The sequence below is a fragment of the Eurosta solidaginis genome, chromosome 1 (genome assembly GCF_040869045.1).
Source record: "Eurosta solidaginis isolate ZX-2024a chromosome 1, ASM4086904v1, whole genome shotgun sequence".
NCBI classification, from domain to species: Eukaryota; Metazoa; Arthropoda; class Insecta; order Diptera; family Tephritidae; genus Eurosta; species Eurosta solidaginis.
The window spans coordinates 197603558-197626020 of NC_090319.1; the positions used below are offsets into that span (position 1 = coordinate 197603558).

The 22463-nt window shown below is 40.8% G+C and overlaps 1 pseudogene; it reads left to right on the forward strand.

Annotated features, from left to right (window-relative positions):
- The first annotated feature begins 6810 nt into the window (after positions 1-6810).
- Positions 6811-22463, forward strand: part of LOC137239238 (poly(ADP-ribose) glycohydrolase-like) — a 40082-nt pseudogene continuing 24429 nt past the window's right edge.

Here is a 22463-nt window from a genome sequence, read left to right on the forward strand (position 1 = left end):
AGCGATGTAGATGTTATCAACTTATTGACCGATCAATTTAAAGCAATTTTTGAAAGTAAAGTTGGTTGTGTTAAACAATATACAGTGTCGCTTAAGTTAAGACATGGAGTCAAACCCATATTCAACCGTGATCGCCAGGTTCCCTGTGCCTTAATTGAAAAAGTAAACCACGAGTTGGACGAGTTAGAAAAGGCAGGAATAATTTCGAAAACTGAAATCAGTGGTTGGGGATCTCCGTTGGTAGTTATACCGAAAGTAGGCGGAGGCATACGCTTATGTGTAGGAGTAAATGAGCGTTTAGTATACGCGCACAGTCCGATAAGGAAATCGGAACATACAAAGTTAATCGTTATCCTTCGGATTAAGACGGCACCATCCGAATTCAATCGAATAATCAATCAAATACTCCACGACGTTCCCACGTCGTTTGGGAAGCACTCCGAGTGTATTTCTGCCATGAAAAGCTCTCAGTGAAAACTCATCTGCCTCGCAGATGCCGTTCGGAGTCGGCATAAAACAAGTAGGTTCCGTCCCGCCAATTTGTAGGAAAAATTAAAGAAAAGGAGCACGACGTAAATTGGAAGAGAAGCTCGGCCTAAAATCTCTTCGGAGGTTATCGCGCCTTAGATTTATTTTTATTTAAAGGATACAGAGCTCACGGCAGTTTTGAAAAGTCTCCAAAACAAACGAGTAGAAAACACCATATTTACAATCAACAACGGGATTGTTTTAGAAGAACTCCACCACGCGCACATGGGTATATCAAAAATGAAACAACCAGCTCGTAGGTACGTGTTTTGCAAATCGATCGACAAGGACATCGAACAACTAGCCAAAGGATGTATCGCATGTTGCACGGTTAGAGCCTGTCCTCCTAAAGTAAAATTACACACATGGGAGGAACCAGAACAAAACTGGCAGAGAATCCATATCGATTACGCCGGTCCCTTTCAAGGATATTATTATTTGGTCGTAATAGAAGCGAAATCTAAGTCGGCCGAAATTGGGTTAACAAATGTGGTGCCAACATCCAGCATAACAATCGAAATGCTACTTGATTTATACGCGAGACATGGCTATCCGGACGTAATTGTATCCGACAACGCCACAATATTCAGCAGCGACGAATTCAAATTATTCTGTTCAAACCGTGGCATTTTCCAAAAGTTCATAACTACAGGTCATCCGGCTACAAACGGGCTAGCTGAACGTAATTTCCAAACCTTAAAACAACGCCTTAAATATATGACAGACGACCCTCGTCCTATGCGGAAAAAGGTGAGAGAAATACTTTTTCGTTACCGAGCAATGCCGTTGAAGAGCGGGAACACCCCAGCAGAACTGTATATTGGCAGACAAATACGAATGCAGCTGGACGCACAGTGTGATATGTCATCAACCTAGGTGATATAAAATAACGGTTGGAATAAATAATTAATTTTTCTAGCTCTACTCACCAACTAACGCTTATACATAAAAATAAATATATTATTTGTAAGCATTTACTATTATTTCACCACTTCTTAAGATTTTATTGAGCTAAATAAATTTAAATTACTTACTTACTTACTTAATTGGCGCTTAACCGTCTAAACGGTTATGGCCGTCCAACAAGGCGCGCCAGTCGCTCCTTCGCTCCGCCAACCGGCGCCAATTGGTCACACCAAGGGAGTTTAAATCGTTTTCCACCTGGTCCTTCCAACGGAGTGGGGGCCGCCCTCTACCTCTGCTTCCATAGGCGGGTTCCGATAGAAACACTTTCTTGGCCGGAGCATCATCTTTCATTCGCATAACATGGCCTAGCCAGCGCAGCCGCTGCGTTTTAATTCGCTGGACTATGTTGATGTCTGCGTATAGCTCGTACAGCTCATCATTAAATCTTCTTCGGTACTCGCCATCGCCAACGCGTAGAGGTCCATAAATCTTTCGAAGAACTTTTCTCTCGAACACTCCCAAAGCCGCTTCATCTGCTGTTGTCATGGTCCATGCTTCTGCCCCATATAGCAGGACGGGTACGATAAGTGACTTGTAGAGTATGATTTTCGTTCGCCGAGAGAGGACTTTACTCTTCAATTGCCTACCTAGTCCAAAGTAGCATTTATTGGCAAGATTGATTCTTCGCTGGATTTCAGTGCTGATGTTGTTGCTAATGTTGATGCTGGTTCCCAAATAAACGAAGTCTTTTACTATTTCGAAATTATGGCTGCCAACAGTAGCGTGGTTGCCAAGGCGCATATGCGCTGACTCTTTGCTCGATGACAGCAGGTACTTCGTTTTGTCCTCATTCACCATCAAACCCATCTTTACCGCTTCTTTTTCCAGCTTGGAGTAAGCAGAACTAACAGCGCGGGTGTTTAGGCCGATGATATCAATGTCATCAGCATATGCCAGTAATTGCACGCTTTTATAGTATATTGTTCCAGTGCGGTTAAGTTCTGCAGCTAGTATAATTTTCTCCAGCATCAAATTAAAGAAATCGCACGATAGGGGGTCACCCTGTCTGAAACCTCGTTTAGTTTCGAACGGCTCGGAGAGGTCCTTCCCAATTCTGACTGAGCTGATGGTGTTGCTCAACGTCATTTTGCACAGCCGTATAAGTTTTGCGGGGAAACCAAATTCAGACATAGCGGCATATAGGCAGCTCCTTTTCGTGCTGTCGAAGGCGGCTTTAAAGTCGACGAAGAGGTGATGTGTGTCGATTCTCTTTTCACGGGTTTTTTCCAAGATTTGGCGCATTGTGAAAATCTGGTCGATGGTAGATTTACCAGGTCTGAAGCCGCACTGATAAGGTCCAATCAGCCGGTTCACGGTGGGCTTCAATCTTTCGCACAATACACTTGAAAGGACCTTATATGCGATATTAAGAAGGCTGATTCCACGATAGTTGGTGCATTTTGCAGTATCCCCCTTCTTGTGGACTGGGCAAAGAACACTTAGATTCCAACCGTCGGGCATGCTTTCGTCCGCCCATATTTTGCTAAGAAGCTGCTGCATGCGCCTTACCAACTCCTCGCCGCCGAACTTGAATAGCTCCGCAGGCAATCCATCAGCGCCCACGGCCTTGTTGTTTTTCAATTTGGTTATTGCTATTCTAACTTCGTCATAATCGGGCGGGGTGACATATATTCCATCATCATCGATTGCGGGATCGGGTTCTTCATCTCTGCGCGGTGAATTGCTGCCTCCATTTAGGAGAGCAGAGAAGTGTTCCCTCCATAATCTAAGCACTCTCTGGACATCAGTTACAAGGTCGCCGTTTTCATTCCTACAGGAGTTTGCCCCGGTCTTAAAACCTTCCGTCTGTCGCCGTATTTTTTGGTAGAATTTTCGGGCGTTATTCCTGGTGGCTAGCAGCTCAAGCTCCTCGCACTCACTAAATTTAAATTAAGAAAGGTTATATCAAAGTTAAATAAATTCTTTAGAGAAAACTTATTATCGCAAAGAAAAGCATATTTTTGTATGTAGTAATAAGTAATTGCAATAAACTTAAATAAATGTAATCAAAATCAAAAAATCTAAGTCGATGACGTTATGTTAATCGCTGAAACTTGAGTCGAACTATACATCTTGGTCTGAGATGTCGGAGCCTTGATCCAAATTTGCTTCTGGGTTTGACAATAGTTTAAGTACTCTCTTGTCGAATTTGCCTTAAATTTATTCGAGTTCTTTTCTGAAATAGAATATATTAGGGGATCGACGACAAAAAACAAATATTGAATAAATTTTCCATTGTATGTTTACGAGACGTCTTTCTTATAATGTTTTGCCTGTAGCTCTTTAAATCTGTTTTTCTATTGAATAAATTTTCCATTGTATATTTACGAGACGTCTTTCTTATAATGTTTTGCCTGTAGCTCTTAAAATCTTTATTTCTATTCTCCAGTGCTTCCTCTGAGAGCTTTCCTGTTGGAAGCAATGCTTTATTAATAATGTCTGCCCCATGAATCAAAATTTTGTGAATGCTCGATGACATGTAATACCATGGGTACAAATCTACAAACATTTTTGTGGTGTGTGTGTGTATTCGCCACATGACATTGTTTGAAGTATGACAGGAAATCGCCTAATTAGATTTTCGTCAACTCCCGTTATTTCCGCAGCATTTGAAGGGCATTGTAAAAACATCTGGCTGTGTTGCCAGCGTTGTTTTGGAACATCTACTAAAAACCACATGTCTTCTTTAAATCTTTTTTTTCTCTCTTCAACAATATTTATTTCCGTTCCTTCAAGAGTTTTGTCCACCAACGCTTGCAGGTGGACTTCCGCTGACTGAACAGTTATAATAATGGATTCATGCATATAATAACATGCAATTTTTTCTTTTCTTAGGAATTCATATTCTGGGTAAATGTCAGCATAACTTTATTTAGCACCAGGTCGTATTTCTAAATACGTTTTAACTGTAAACTTTCGATTTATGTATAGAGATATAGAGCCCTCTTCTGGAGTATATTAAACTATCACTGATGCTGGACGAGTAAGGGCATGTTATATTTTAGTTGCGTCTGCAATTTTGGTGATGGCTTCTACCATTAATGCTGCATCCAGCTGACCTGATAACCTCAAGCTAGAACCAGTTGCAAAAGCCAACTCTTTTTTTTTTTTTTTTGAATAGTTTCTTATCAAATGTGATAACTTTTTCCTTTTCGAACGATGACTAGCCCCCAAAAAAATATCACTGTTCATCCCTTCATCTTTAAAATATGTCTGCAACTTTTCCACTCACAAATTTTGAAATGGCTTTTTTTATTGGAGTCAACTTTGAGCTGTAATTTTTTTCTTTTCTGTTATTTTGCTTATACCGAATGTCGAAAAGTTCGTCCTTTGAAATTGTCATGTTTCCTGAAAACAAAATATTACATGAAAGCCTGCATTTTCCTGCAGCTTAAGTTGTACTATTTTAGTTATACGAATAGTAGCGAACAAGTTTAGATAAAAATTAAAGCGAATAAACACGGATAATGAGATTTCTGGTCTTATGAATTCAAAACATTTAAAAAATTTTACTTAATTTAACATTATCTCACTACAACATGAAAAACTAATTCCTGTTCAATTCAAATGACAAAAATGTATATTTACTAAAAGAAGCATACCTCAGAAAATAAACACAATATAATATTTTCGCAATTGAAGTGTGCTGTGAGTAGGCCAGCAATTTAAACTTTCACATTCAATGGCAAAAATTCGAGTTAAAACTTTTTCTCAATTGATATGCTTCCAAATGAACTTCCGTTAGTCTATTCAGCTTAGTTAAAATTTCCTAGTTTTTTATTTTTTAGCTTAATTACATATTCCTAAATAGAATTTCAAAAAAATTTTTTAAATTCAATTATATACTTTCTTTAATTAATATTTTCTAGAACATGAAAGTAATACACTGTGGGACGCACTAAAACCACCTAATGTGGATGATCAACGTACACGACAAAGACATGACTTTTGTCAATTAAACAAGGGAGAGAGATTGCAAACTCGTTATTATACCAACAGCAAGAAGTCATGTAAATTCGGCACAATTATCAAGAGGTTGGGCCATCTTCACTACACAATAAAACTGGACGATGGCTACATTCTCAAACGTCACATAAATCAATTACGTGCAAAACGAGTTCCGTCACATACTCCAACAACGAGCTCGGCGGACAATTCGCCCCATACTTGGGAATGAGATACTTGTTCACCAGATTTACAGGACCTTGTACATGTTCCAATAACCGTATCCAATCAACCAAGAGCATCTGATAGCGAAGGACGAAACACTCCGGTAACAACACCTCAATCATCAGAAAAATCCCAACGGCAGCGTCGGGTACCGGCTTACTTGAGCGATTACCGGCGCAATATCTAAGCAGTGGAGAACTATTGTAACTTAAATGTTGTATGGCACCTCTATATACATATATCGATAGTTGGCAGCAGACTGAAATTCTAGCTGTTATTCTTCACCTCTCGTTCATACTTTTTATACGATACACATGTGCTATCTATTTCTATAATATATATAATCATGCTACATTTAATTAATATGAGAATTATATTGTTTAATAAAGACTGAATTACACATAATAATAATAATTCACAACAGTACCATAAACAAATTACGCGTTATATTCGATGGGGGGAATCGTTGCTCTCCACAAACTTCTCTCAACGAGGAATTGGCCGCAGGTCCGGCATTACAAAATGATTAGCCAAGTATTATTTCTCGATGGAGATCACACAAAATAGCTTTTACCGCTGATTTAGAGAAAATCTTTAGGCAAATCAATGTCTGTAAAGAGCAGCAAAATTATCAATACATTTTCTGGAGACACAATTCTACACAGAGAATTAAAATATATAGACTTTGCACTGTTATTTACGGAACGACATTGGCTCCGTATTTGGCGATCCGTACTTTGCGTCAATTTGCCACCGACGAGCAAACACAATATCCTCTCGCCAGTAAAGTGTACTTAAACTACACTTACGTTGATGATATCATCTCAGGCGCAGACACGTAGATAGAAGCAATGGAGCTGGATTGAGGGATAAGACTGGAATGACCCCTTCCAAGTAAATTAAACGCTGAATGGTTACGGTACAGAGATTCTCTTCATGAACTCAAAGGTATAAAGATTTTACTATGATTTGGATGCGAAAAGTTTGACAAAATTGAGTCGCATGGTTTCAGCGATGCTTCACAGGCTGCATATGGTGAGGTTGTATATTTCGTCGTTTACAACAACTCATCTATTGCAACATCACTCATACAAGCTAAATTAAAGTTAGCAACCTCAAGACTGTGTACATCCCTAGGTTGGGGCTATGAGCGGTAGCTCTACTGGTAAAACTAATGGCGAGAGTGAAAACCTACTTCCACAAAGATCCCTTGTTTTTTACTGGACTGACAGCACTGTTGTCTTGAGCTGGATACGATGCCATTCCGCACGCTGGGCCGTATTCGTTGCCAATGGAGTAGCAGAAATACAGCGTCAATCTAACGTAAGTCAATGGAGGTACGTACCAACGACGTTGTGGCAGCGGATTGCTTAACGCGCGGATTGACTCCAAGAGAGCTTAATTCTTATTCATTGTGGTGGTTCGGACCGACATTTATTACTGAGTCCATATCTAACTGGCCAATTCAGAACATTGCACTCAAAACAAGTTTGGAAGAACGAAAGTCATATGTCTCTACTCACTTAACTACCTTGGTAGAAAATGTAAACAAATATCCATATTTTCTCTTCGCTCACTCGGCTTACGTGAGTCGTAGCTTATATTCTACGCTTTTATTATAAATTAAGAGCAAATCAGCAACAACAACACAAGGAAAATAATTTACTCGAAACAGGTTTTTTAAAGTCACATGAGATTAAGAATGCGCTCATAGTAACAATAAAGCAAGTGCAAGGTATTAACTTTTCTCAAGAAATAAATTCGTTGAAAAATAAAGAAATTATTAACAAAGGCAGTAAAATTCTTCAGTTAGCTCCTCTTCTGGATGACCAACAGTTGCTATGAGACAGAGGAAGAATTTCGAAAGCAAAAGCTACATTTGATGTGAAACGTCCACTTTTATTTTCAAAAGAATCACCTTTATCGTTTCTTATATTCACAGACGCTCATCACCAAACACTACACGGTGGCATTCAGCAGATGGTATCGTTTGTATCACAACATTATTGGATTTCTTCAGCCCGCATATTGGCGAAAAGGATTCCTCGTAAATGTGTAATCTGTTTCAAATACAAAGCGAAGGCGCAGCAGCAACAAATGGGTAATATACCCGCGGTTCGTCTTCGACCTTCTAAACCTTTTCAGCACAGTGGACTCGACTACGCTGGCCCAATAACTATAAAGTTGTCAACACTTCGGAAAGCACTAACAATGAAAGGCTATATCAGGGGTCTACAAAATTCAAACTGTCTGTGTGAGTAAAACTAAAATCATCTTATTGGTAGTGGTTTAGTTGTTGATGAAAAATCATTGAGGTAGAACGTATGCACTCATGTTTGTTAACACACAAAAAGTAATTTGTAAATATGCCCTATAAATACTACTTTATTGCTTGAGCCTAAGGAAAAATTTAAACAAAATAAATTGTTAACGTGAAACCATTAAAACATTCTGCGCATAAGCGTTTCTTTGCAAAATATTTTTTCGCAAATGGGCAAATGAACAATAGCCTCCCCGATGTTGCTACTCTGCTTGTTCAGCGACAACTAAATACGAATAAAGACGAAAGAGAATAATAATACGTTTGAGGTTAGGTTAGGTTGAACTGGCCGGTTCATGAGGACCTCATATAGACTGAATGAGTCCGTAGTGTTACCAGAAGATTGTTTTAACGACCAAACTGAAAAACCCTTTCAAAAACCAGGACCTATGTTATAAAACAAGTCCGTTCTCTTGGCAAATACTAGAAGCTTCCTAGGACTAAAGCCATTTGCTGCATCTAGATCTGACAGCTGTATCACTCCTAATATCTGGAGACTTAGCCTGGCAAGCGCAGGGCACGAACACAGAACGTGCTCGATCATTTCCTCCGCCAACCCGCGCTTCCTACATCTGCTATCACTGACCAAGCCTAATTTAAAGGCAGTGTCCAGTCAGAATACCCGTCATTAGTCTACAGGCATCTCTTTTTAATGACAGAAACAACTTTGTTATTCTAAGATTGCAAGACCCTACACATAATTTTCGACACTTTACAGCCCCGCGCTTGAACCCACGCCTTTCCTGCTTGGTTGATCATATGCACCTCTCGCCTTCGCTTAATCTCGCCCAGTCTAATTGCGACGTCTACGGGGCAAGCTCCAAGGGATGCGCCCTTTTTAGTTCACCCGCTAATCATTCCCAACTATTCCCATGCGCCCTGGGACACAATATAGATGTAAGCTTCTCAATTTTCCGATTCTCTTCAGGGACTGTTTACACTCTAACATGCATTTAGATGCTGTGCCATGTGAGATTCTTGCCTTAATTACTGCTTGACTGTCAATATAAAGGTTAACACGGTTGCAGCTTAAGCTATTCTCTTCCTGGGTTTCTACTGCTTTAGTTTTGGCTCACATTTCCGCTTGGAAAACGCTACAGTAATCCGGCAGCCTGTAGGATCTGCTTAATTCCGGATCAGCGCAGTATACCGCAGACCCTACTCCTTCCACTATTTTGGAACCATCGGTGTACACATGTATCGCCTCGTCCGCCATTTGCGCACCCTTGCGCCAACCTTCTACCTCTATTGTGGCCTTAATATCTCCCTAGAAGCGTAGATAGGGAATCTGGTAGTCTGTTCGTATTGTGATTGATGACGCTATATTATTATGGCCGTATAGCCGGCGCTCAGGCAGCCCCGAGGCATCGAGCCTGGTTGCAGTTGTTAACGCTATGTTCTTTGCTACCAGGTCTACAGGTAGAATGTGCAGAATGGCATACAGTGCAGCCGTCGGGGTTGTTTTCAGGGCTCCCGAAATGCTAAGCATTGATAGTCTGCATACCCCCTCAAACTTTTTGAGGTAGGTTGTTTTTTGTGTGGCTTTCCACCAAACAAGAACTCCATAGTATAGAATAGGGCTTACAATCGTTGTAAAATCCCAATGAGAAAGAGAGGGCGATAAGCCCGACGTACACCCCAGCATTCTTTTACATGCATAAAGTACCGTTGCCTTCTTCATTATCTCCTCCACGTTGAGCTACCATGACAGCTACTGTCTAGGATGATTCCTAGAAATTTTGTGTAAGGTTTCCCCTGTGGGGCCACCCCTCCTACCTTAGGCCTAGTCCAATATGGGACCTCTTTGTAAACAAAACCATATAAGTCTTCTCCCCGTTGACTTCCAACCCGACTTTAGATGCCCAGGTATGAATATCCCGAAGCGCCCGATCAATCAAAGAGCTAATCATTGGAAGGCACTTTCCACTTACGACGATTGCAACGTCATCTACGTAAGCCGTAAGTTTTACCTGTCCCTCATCGAATCGCCTGAGCAGTTGGTTGATGGTCAGCGTCCACAGCAGAGGTGATAGCACCCCTCCCTGCGGCGTGTCCCTGTACACTGATTTCGTGGCCTCGAACAATCCCCATTGTGATGTAATCATCCTACAATTTACCATGAAGCCCGATCCATCTGGTTAAGGCTGGATGAACTTTAATTAATCAAGGCCATCCATAATCGTCCATTTAGAAACATTATTGAAAGCCCCGGCAATGTCTATATGACTCCTACAGCATATTCATTATATTCCACGTCTTTCAATGTGCTTATTATCACCCTATGCAATGTGGTGTCTACCGACTTGCCTTTGGTGTACGCATGTTGTGTTGTGGAGAGCAGCTTTTCATCCACGTTGGACTTTATGTACACATCTATCTGCCTCTCAAAAGTTTTGAGCAGAAATAATGTTAAGCTAATGGGTCTATAGTCTTTGGCATACACGTGACTGATCTTCCCCGCCTTTGGTAGGAAAGCTACACGAGCAGTTCTCCAAGAGTGCGGTACATGATTCAGTCTTATGCACCCATCGAATATTATTTTAAGCCATTCCACGACCGCCCTACTTTAAACATGTAGCATGGCCGGGAATATACCATCTGGGCCACGGCGATTTAAACTTAGAAAACGTCTTCACTGCCCATTCGATCTTGGTATCGATCACCAAGCTCGGCACTACCCGCTCCGTGATCGAAGTGTGAGTGCTGTTTGCTGGCTCATCTAGACCATCTCCCGATGGGAAATGTGTATCGAAAAGCACATCAAGGGATTCCTCACTATTACGTGACCATTCCCCGTTCCCTTTCTTTATTAGTCCTTGGGCTATGTTACCCCTTGCTAGGACTTTTTTCAACCGTGTTGTTTCGCTGGAGCACTCTATGTCCGTACAGAAACTTTCTCATGAGATTCTCTTCGCCCTGCAAATTTCACGCTCAGTAGATCCCTGTACTCGTCCCGACACGCTTCGCTTACCGCGGTCTTTGCTAACTTAAACATTTCTTTCACCTGTCTTGTTAGAAAAATCAGCTCATTGCTCCACCATGGCGGCTTTGCCTTTCCTCTGAATCTTCTTAGAGGGCAAGCTTTGTTATACGCAGTTGCTGTTGTTGTTGTGGCAGTGCTTCGCCCCACCTAACAGCTGCGACCGATCACAAATTGTCATAAATATACTCTAACGGCAGTCCAAGGAGACTTGCTGTTTCAACATGGGTGGACCATAAAGAAAGGGGTGTTAGAGGCGTTGGTTCCACATTGCAATTAAAGAGATGGTTGGTGTCATGTGGGGACACATTGCAAGCGGGGCATACATTTTGTATGTCGGGTTGATTCTGGATAGGTAAGAGTTTAACCTGTTACAGTATCCAGAACGAAGTTGAGCAAAAGTGACACGCGTTTCCCTGGGGAGTATGCTTTCCTGGATTCACCGGGCAATTCCCGGCATAAAGGACCGACGCCTGTTTGTGGAGTTCACCAAGGACCTGCTTGTGTTTTTTCGCTTCATACGGCTGGGTTCTCAGGTACCGTATTTCCTCAAAATGCTTACGGAGATGACTCCTTAAGCCCCTAGGCGGTGCTGGTCCATCAATCAGATGTCTGTTGGGATGCTTAGGTTTCTGGGTGTTCAACAGGAACTGTTTAATCAGCATCTCATTTCTCTCCCTGATGGGGAGTATTCTCGCCTCATTATGCAGATAGTGTTCTGGGGACATAAGAAGACAGCCCGTGGCGATTCTGAGAGCAGTATTTTGGCAGGCCTGTAGCTTCTTCCAGTGGGTAATTTTTAGGATTGGCGACCATATGGGTGACGCGTAGCACGTAATCGGCTGGTTAATTGCTTGAGCGTTTCTTTATCTTTTCCCCAAGTACTGCCAGTGAGGGATTTGAAGATTTTGTTACGGCTCTGAATTCTCGGAATAATTGCGACTGCGTGCTCACTAAACTTTAGATCCTGATCAAACGTCACACCCAAGATTTTAGGGTGTATGACAGTCGGTAGCGTAGTGCCATCGACGTGGATGTTCAAAATGGTCGACATTTGGGACGTCCATGTTGTAAATAAGGTCGCAGAAGATTTAGTCGGTGATAATGCCAGGTTTCGCGAGGCGAAAAAACTGGAGAGACCAGGGAGTTAGCCGTTTATTCTATTGCATAGACCGTATCAAAAGCTTTTGATAGGTCTAGCGCTACGAGTACTGTTCTATGGTGGGGGTTTTGATTTAAACCGCAATTTATCTGGATGCTAATGGTATTTAGCGCGGTGGTAGTGCTATGGAGTTCTCTGAAGCCATGCTGATGACAGGCTAGCTGCAAATTTGCTTGGAAATAGGGGAGCAAAATGGCTTCAAGCGTCTTTGCTACTGGCGATAGGAGAGATATCGGACGATACGAATCTCCTGTGTTAGCTGGTTTCCCAGGCTTTAGCAGCGGGACCACCATGGCCATTTGCCATTTTTTGGGTATGACAAAAGTGGAAAGAGACAGGTTGAAGACATGCGCTTAATATTTGAAACCCTCTTTCCCTGAGCTTTCAAGCATCGGCATGGCTATGCTGTCTGGGCCCACTGCTTTGGATGGTTTAGCGTGACCAATGGCGTCATCAACCTCTTTAGCGGTGATGGTGATTGGTGACGCGCTGAATTTGTGTTTATATGCGTGTCTGTTGGCCTCCGTCTATCCTTTTCGACCGTAGAATGCATTATATATTGTCGGTAGAAAGCGCTCGCGCATTTTTTCGCATCCGACAGCACTTTATCGCCAAAGGCGATGGGAACTTTGTCTTTGTGCTTAGACGGATTCGAGCGAAATAAGTATAGGCAGGTGGTCGGATGCCAATGTTACCATCGGCTGCCAGTTGACGCAGTTAACGAGTTCTGCGCACACGATTGAGATATCTGGCGAACTGTGACAGCGTCCTACCATACGTGTGGGGGCGTCTCAGTTTATTGTGCAGAACGTCGTTTGTTCTATTTGATCCGCCAACATCTCACCCCTACTGTCCGCCCGCAAATTTGAATGCCATAGATCGTGATGGGCATTGAAATCGCCTAAGATAATGCGATTGTTGCCAGTGAGTAAGGCGCTGATATTAGGGCAGTATCCACTGGGGCAACAGGTGGCAGGAGGGATGTAGATGTTGATGAATTCTAGGTTTGCATCGCCGGACCGGACACATAGGCCTTGACGTTATAAGACATTGTCCCTGCGGTCGATGCCAGGATAAAATATATAATATTGCACAGAGTGATATATGATAAACGCGAGGCCGCCTCCATTTCCGCTCTCGCGATCTTTTCTGTGGACATTATACCCAGAGCAGGGCTGCAATGCAGATCTCGCTGTGAGTTTAGTCTCTTGAATCGCAGCAATGCGGATGTTATTCCGCTTCATGAAATCGACTATCTCCGTGATCTTCCCAGTTAGTCCATTACAGTTTAACTGCAGAATTCTGAAGTGCATAGGGGGAGACGTTGCCACTCTGGGGGTAAGTGACGGGTGACTACGCCTGGGTTGAGGAAGGCTAGGACGCAATTGCTCATCGAAATATTCGAGTCAATGATATCGTTTTGCTATTCCTTGAACGAAGCGCTGCAGGCCTTTGGCTTTGGCAAGAGTGCACGAGGCGCATCCGGGTGCAGATGGTCTTGTAGGGTTGGTGATCTACTGGAATGGAAAACTACTGAAGATGCCAGAGGCCGAAGTCTGTTTGCTACCTATCAAAGATAACAATGAAACTACTAGCAATGTTTTGCTAACATAAACAGCTTGCTTTTGGGTGGCACATTAAAATAAAAAAAAAACTTTCGTTTCCTTGTGGGAGAATGTACAATATTTTTAATTAGTTTTAACATTTTTCCTTCTGATGTAACTCTGTTTATTTTACTAACAATTTACTTTATTATTCTGCAACCCTGTAAAATACACGACCCTTTTTTATACATGTAATAAAATGAACTCTCTTGAGTTCTGGATACTGAAACACACGTACGCGTTTTTATTTAACCTGAAAACTAGGTAAAGACAATTTAACTACTATTAAAGTTTTACCAACAGGTGGTGATTGATATTCTACTGTGCAGGTTTCGAGTAGAAGTTTACACGTCTCTTCCGGTCGCGTGGTGTAGCTCCCATTTTTTTTTTTTTAAGTGCCAATTACATTTCTGTGATCTCTAGAAAGGGCTTTTTGTAGTCGAACCGCTGCTGGAATATCATTAATCTTTTCACAGTGTTCTCGCCCTTTTATATTTCCTAAGTTCTTTATTGTAAGATATTAGAGCGAATTTGTACGAGTCCCAGTCACCCGTAGTTCTCGCTTTATTAAACAGCTTCCTAGCCTGACATGTTAGCTGCACAAGCTTTATGTTTCACCGAGGCACATCGCGTTGAGTACGTATCTTTCCTTGGGGGCAGCTCTCATCGAAAGCTGTTTTAATGTCTCAGTGGAGCTGTTCAGCTTCTTTCTCAAGCTCCTGCACAGTGGTTATTGGTCGCTGTAAGCTGTTTCCAACTTCCTCAAATAATAATAATTTCCTGGGATTTCTCAAAGCTGGCATTTGTTCCGGAAAGTGACCAATATCGAATACAATGTGTTTGTGGTACGACATTTACTCCCTTCCTGAAACATGCCAGTTAGTGACGGTGCTGGCCATACTATTGCTGCACAGAGAAATATCTTTAACTTCCCCTCTAATAGCATTTACGAAGGTGGGTTCATTGCCCCGGTTGATAATGCTTATATTGTTACTACTAATAAACTCAAGGGGGTACTGACCCCTGTTTTTGATGTTCGTGCTGCCCCACGTTGTGCGATGGGAATTTGCGTCGAAGCAGAGGATCCATATTATGCCACTCTGCTGACAATATTTGATGGGGACTATTGTTTCGGTTGTTGCGGCCGCTTTTCTTCCCCCGAAACGTAGGCAGAGGCCAAAATTGCCCCTTGTTCGACTCTTGGGGTTGAAATTTATGCTCATAATGCTACCAAATCAGCCGTCAAGAACTGTAGAAGTAGAAGAAACATTAGTTTGTTGCTTAAAAGCATCGCCGCTGGTGGGCGAGAACTGGCGGCATAGATTAACTCACTATCTGTACTGTTCAGGCCTTTTACGGCAAGGTGTTGAATCCAGGGCTCCTGGATAAAGGCTATTCCCAGACCTTCTTCGGCACATTTTTTAATTAGGACGTCTGAGGCTGCTTTGGTGTGGTGAAGATTCACCTGATGGCATTTCACAGTTCTTTGCTTTTGGGCTTTGATATGGAGGGGAGACTCTAGTTGTGGTCTTTGCGGCCACCTTCTTTGCCCTATTGCTATGCGACATTACGGCTTCTTCATCCATTCGCCCCAGTCCTTTCTTGTTTCCTCTCCTGTCTTTGGGGCTCCCACGAGTTGGTTGCCTTGTTTTCAGGGTTTGGGGGCAGGCTGACGGACTGCCGCTGCCTCGTTTGGGCCAACAGTAGACCCAGAAGGCTGGGCTCTTTTTGTGAAGATTTTTTGGGGGTGTCCGATTGACTCGGCAAATCCTGCTGTTCAGTAGGTGAATGCCTACTTGATATCTTCAAGATCTTCAAACCCTTATTTTCACTGCCGCGGGTATTTATATTTACCAGGGGCAGGGATTGCCTGTTTTTGGGCCTTAACTTGAATCTGTCAAACCCACAGAAAATCAAGTAGTTGCATTGCTTTATTAGTTTGGAAGACAGCGGATCGACGGCTATTGTAACTTCCGCCACCTTGGACTTTCGTTTCCGGTTGAGGATTCTCCAGTTCCTGGTACTCAAGCCAGCATTTTGAGCCTCAGCTAGCCGCAAGGTGTCGTAGTTTGAGGGGCATTCTTCTTCTTTAAAGTATCCCACGAGAATGATGCGGCGTGGTATATCTACATTAGATACCACCTTCAGTTTGGCACCCTCTATTGGGGCGATAGCCCTTAGCGGTGGTTCACCCCTGCAGGTGATAGAAAGCCAGCCTGGGTGAGATGTGCAACCGCTAAAGGTTAGCTTTATAGCACCATTTTATGGCTGATCACCTCTCCAAGGATGGCTTCTGTATGGCAGACCGTGGCTGGATAGTCGGGTGGTTTTATGCCCAGCCTTACCCCACTCAGGACATCCCTGAAAGTTACCGACTGCTTAGCTAATGCATCACGATGGGGAAGCATGGTTGCTTCGACATTCGATGCACAGCTTTTCACAGCTTTTGACAATTCACCACGGACCGATCCCCAGGGTTCTTTGGCAAGCCCCCTGGTTTCATCGTAGTTAATCCCCCTGGACAGAAGTCGCTTAAGACGCTTGCAAGCGGCACCATTTAGCCTATCGAGCTCTGCAGTTTGGCCAGACTGATAAATTTTCGCCGGATTTGCATCCTGCAGAGTCACTGCATCTGCCATCTCGACATCATGCAGGGGACTATTCGGCCACGGTATGTCTGTGGCGAGAGCTGATTCAGCTTGAACCGAAAGGTCGCAATCGACCTGATATATTGGGAGCTGTTCTGCTCCATTTGGGTTTTTTTTACATTGTTTGGTTCCATATGAATACCAACGAGTATGGGGGAAAGTAGGTCAGCTGGGACATAGCCCCCAATATCCCACAAGACCAATTACAACCAGAGGGCGTCAGGTATCTGGAGGCTACCGTTATAAGACACACTAACGTAGTGCAATTCATTCCATGAACACGGGTGGGACGACACTCGGAATTACGGGTTTTATCGAGTTATCCTCTATAGATCCGCCATATTTCTTTGCCAAACTGGGGCGCCGTATTCATGGTATGACTCTTCGCCACTTCTTGAGCTAAAACAGCCCCTGAACACAGGAAACTTGACCCAGGGGAAAGGGGTAAAGATTGGAGCTGAGAGAAGAAGGGAAATCTGGTTATAGGGTCGCCGCTCGCATTTGCCGCCGATGCGGGGGGGGAGGGTGCAAGCACCTACGAGTCGATGTTTTGGGATGACGCCGGTGTTTGCAAGGCGAGACATCCTCATCAAATACACTTTGGGAATTCAGATATTTATTTGATATATCTTCAACTTGAGTTGTGAAAGCGGATATCTGTATCGTTACTTGACAATTTCTCAATTCCATCTAACATTATCTGCGGTATGAGGTCGCTGCCTAATAGGATATTTGACCGGGGTATGGCAGCTGGGGTCGGCTAATTTGAGGTGTGGAAATTTTTCTATATCTTTGCTATTTAGCTTATATTTGGGGAGCATAATAGTAAGCCGTGGTAATACATTGGCTTGTGCTTCTATTCATATACTCGCATCGGCTGAGACCAGGGTTAGTGAACAGATTTTGTTAGAGTTTTTCATATTTTTTTGGCCCATTCCTGAAATTTCAAAGTTTGATGTTTGAGTAGGGAATCTTAGCCAGTTTTGTACCCTTTAAAGAGATAAACGATTTTTGTGGCCTTTGATCGATTAGAGCTCTTTATTTGAATAGTTCTCCTCTCATTGTTTGCTTATATGTTTGCAGCATCAGAGCAGCAGGGGATTTCTGTTCTATTTCTTTTCGTGATATTCGGATCTAGCTGAAGCAACTAGCCCTGTTGTTCTACTGGGGTTTGAACTGGTGTGGGTGGTATTTGTATTGTTATTCGGACGACGCATATCTATTTTCGGTGACATATGTTTGTGTTCGGTTGAAGCTTCGATTATTGGGATTTTGATTACTGGCTTGGAGTCTTGTGAAACTTATTTGAAAATCATATTGGGTATATTTAGATGGCTATCTGCTATTTCGTACTGGGTAGTTAAGAAGTCTTTCATTTGTTGCCATGTTGGGCATAACTTTCGGGCGTGAGTGATTGTTACCATAGAAGTAACGACATTTCTGGTAATGGCGATGCGCATATGTTTACCTGAACTGGGTCCCAGTTATCTGTGGGGATTTTCTGGGTTGCTAAAACTGATAAGCAGTTAGTTCCAGTGGACTGTAATTTTATAAACTCTTCACTTATTTCTTTTTGAATTTTCGGTAAATTCATTAAAGTCGTTACTCCTTTATCGGCCAGTACTCTTGTATTTTGGTATCCATTTTTAAGTGCTTCCCAAGCCAAATTAAAATTATTATCGATAAGTGCAAATTGCTTAACTATAGTGCCTGCCTGGCGTTTTGTTTTATACTTGAGGTGGTACAATTTTACTGCAGTAAACATATCCCGGAAAGAAGGCCATTCTTCATAACCTCCGTGAATACCTCCGTTTCGCAATCGGGCATGCCATGCATGTGAATGCCATGCATCGGAATCCTGAGCTCCCATTAAGTTGGGTAAAGGCGGCCCAAAACTGTATTACATTTTGTTTCAAGAATTGATTCTGTATTGTTGGCTGAGCGGCTGTCGCAGTCGTCCTCAGCCAACCATATTTTTTTTTTTTTTGTCTAAAAATTCATTTAATTGATTTTGTATTGAAATTGTATTGCATTTTTTAATTTATCTGTGTATAAAGTAGTTATAACTAGGCTACATACATGTAAATATGTATCCCAAAAATATTTATACAAAGTATTTATACATCAAATTATGTATAGATAAATTAAGAGTCACGACTTGTATTCATCAGTTGGGGCCAGTCTTATACCAGTTATATTTCGCCTCTCTGGCAACACCAACGATGAGTTGGCAGTTGAAGTATGTATACATGCATGATCGAATTCGCTCCATTAATCTCCGGTCTAGATCGATGTAAAGTTTCGGCGACTGCCCGCGCTATTTAGTTTAACCACGAAATTTTTAAAACTTTACATTTAATACCATACAATTATTTAATGCCTCTCACAATTTTTACTGTTTTCAATATCATATTCTACATAAACTTTAGGTGAGTCAATCGTGCTTCATGCTTCCACCTTGTATAATTTCACCATGAGTATCGAACAAAAGTATCGAAAACATTTAACGCTTATATATTTTTGCTATATACCTAAAGGCCCAACCACAATCGACTTTTGCGTTGTTTTGGCGGTGGGGTTACTTTGATGTAACGCAAGTCGCAAGTTTGCCTACCACAATGAACGCAAAACGAAAACACAACTTTTGATTTTTTGACATTGAAAACAATAAAATAAAATTTATTTTGTCCTGAAAACTGAAATATTTTTAAAATGAAATAAAACAAAAATAAAAGTTCAAGTTTTTTGTGAAAGCTGCAAGAAATTGCACAAATGAACTGACAGCGCAAGTGAAAATGTAAGTTTTGGAATCTTGTTTTATTTCTTTGGTGCTAGCGTTGAGTTTTTGTGGATTATGACCATAGGAATTGTGATGCGTGTGTTCAAAATCAACTGGTGACTCAACGTAAGCGCCAAGACAACGCAAAACTCGATTGTGTTTGCCCCTTACGTCATTTGAATGGCAAACGTCTGAAAAGCAGAACTGCGACAAGTGTTTTTTGTTTTTTCGTCCTACAAAGTTTCTAGTTTGTATAATTATAAACAACAAAATAATTAGAAAGTTAAAAAAAAGTAAAAGTCGATCGTTCTGAGCATCTTGATAGTTTCATAATCAGGTAACAAAACGGATATCTGCCTTGGGAATGGCGGACGCTTGGAAATGTTTAGGTATTTACCCCTCGTTTTTCTTAAATTGCCTGAAATGGGAGAGAGTTTGACAAATAAAGCTGGAACCATTGGAAAAAGCCCACTCCAAATGATAATAAAAAAGAAATATTTTCCACTGTTTATTTCTTCCGTTGGCAGTTGTTTTAGTAGATAGGATACTCGTACAAAGTGTGCAATAAATAGGACCTTATCTTCTCTATGTAATAAAAGCTAAGTGGGAATCCCCTTCCAGACACCTTTTAACTCCAAAAGTTGATGTTGAACTTTCGTCCAGTGTAAAGAGAAAGAAAGGGGAAGTGAAGGAGGAATACCGAGAAGAACAAACAATGTAAGAGGAACCGATGTAACTTTTTTAATTTTTCAGTATATTAGTATGCAAATTTAATGAATACACTTTATGAACACTCCAAAGAATAAACAACAAAACATTTCAGTATTTGCTTTTGTTAAAGCAAACAAAAATATGTCGAATAAACACCCTTTGGTGAGGAGTACAATAAAGATTAAGATATAGAAAAGGCATATGTCAAACGGTTTTATAGTGAACAACCATTACGTTTTTGCTAACCATCAAAATTGAAGTGGTATAAAATGTTTTCTTACTTAAAAACATTCGGACACCTTCATAGTCATAATTAAGTAGGTACTTAAAATATTGACAAGATTATTAAAAAAAATCTTCTGGCAGTTTCGCTATTAACGCTCAAGGTTACATTTTTTCTTTTCGTTCGATGGCTATGTTCGAAGTTGTTTCACGATTCGTATACACGCTGGGTTATCAGTTAGAAAATTTCTTAAACCGCTGGTAGTCGGCAGTCAGTTGCTTCTAATAATCTCGCCAAGTGCAGTGAAGCATGATGCAATAACCAGAAGTGACTGATATCAACTCTCTGCTATCCAACATATGCTTCTGAGTTGCCTGAGCTACCCTTTTCAAAAAGATACTTGTTATTTCAGACTTTGTCTTAAAGATAAACTTCACTGTATATGTATAAAGTAGGCAAACTGTTTAGTTTAACCACGAAATATTTAAAACTTTACATTTAGTACCATACAATTATTGAATACCTCTCACAATTTTTACTGTTTTCAATATTCTTTCCATACTTCCAAAATGAACCCTCGGTCTAAGAAGCATTCATAATCAGTTGTCAAATTCTAAATAAACTTTAGGTCATTGTAAACCTTACTAAGTAGCGCAACTTAAATGATGCATTATGCATGAGGAACAGAGCTGCATTGTATCAAAATACCTTCAATAATTGTGTCAGTAATATACTACAAAAATCGTTTATATTGTGCAAGTAATACCTTAAGCAGATATAAACATAGCCCGTTTTAGCATATATAGCGCTTCTCAGTTGTTTTAAAGAGATAATTTTAGTTTTTATTCAGGTTTTTAGTTATTTCGTTTGCTTTTGTCTTAAAGTTTGATACAAAGATTGAAGGTGTTTACAATGCTTTAGGTGACTCAATCGTGCTTCATGCTTCCACCTTGTATAATTGTGCTTCATGCTTCTACCTTGTATAATATCACCATGAATATCCATGATCCAAATACAGAATATGGCGGATTGCGCATGTCAAAATTAGTTCAGCAGTTTTTATTACGTCTTTTTCCTTTAGCTCTTGTTTTTTTCTCTATTTCTTTTATTCGCTTAAATAGGCAACTGTGACGCAGTTGCGCAGAACAAATCAATTTTGAACTCGTGATTGAGCAATCTGGGTATTTTATTTGTGATGAGTATCGAACAAAAGTATCGAAAACATTTAACGCTTCGATATTTTTGCAATATACAAACCATGGTTCAACTATATACAGGTTGGCTCATCTGTAAAGCAACAAAATATGTCTGTTCAAATTGTCAAACTCTGTGTATTTGTGTTGGTGCGAATGGAATGGAATGGAAACATAAAACTTAGCAGTTTTTGTATGTGTAAGTAAAATGTTGCCAATGTGTTGGTTTCATTTTGAGTTTGCCATCTCCTTTTGACAATCCCTTCGACCATGCAATGACATAAATAAAATCAGCTGATGAGATGAGCCAACCTGTACATAATTGAACCATGTATACAAACCCACCATGATGGAATTATAGAATGTAGCCCATTGCGCATGTAAACATTAGGGGGACTCATGTAACCGTATAAATGCCTTATAAAGTGTGTAAACGTATAAATTTATCTAGTGCGTAAACGAACTGTCAAATTTTGTATGAAAAATCATTTATACTAGGTACAAACACCCACCAAATTGGCCAGTTATGCCATTTTGGCAATTTCTTACGCAATTTATCATATAATAAATTGTAATAATAAATTGCCAATTTAAAAAAAATTGCCTAATAAATTGTTTCAAACTGCAAATGCAACCTTGTAAAGTGTGTTTATTGAGTAGATTCAAACGTCAGTTGCGCACGGCTCAACTATATGGTTGGCTCATCTCATCAGCTGATTTTATGTTTTTCATTTCACTGGAGTAGGGATTTTCAAAAGAAGATGGCAAACTCAAAATTAAACCAAAACATTGAACACATTTTCTTACAACACACAAACATTTCAAGGTTTTATGTTTTCATTCCATTCCATTCGCCTAATATCAACACGCACATTTTGAAAGTCTCAACAAATATATGTTCTTACTGTAGAGATGAGCCAACCAGCTATCAAATTACTATTGTGTAAGCTAAATAGAGTTGTAAGAACACCACTCAATTTAAATCGAAATAGCCTCAAATAATTTTTCTGTTTGAACATAGTATTACACAATTTGTATAAATTTACGAGCCCATTTCACTAGGGGGACTCATGAAAGCATATAAACTTATAAGGTGTAAAATTATATCCATTTACACATGCTGTTATATAAACACACTTAGTAATAGGGGGACTCACGAAAGCATATAAACTTATAAGG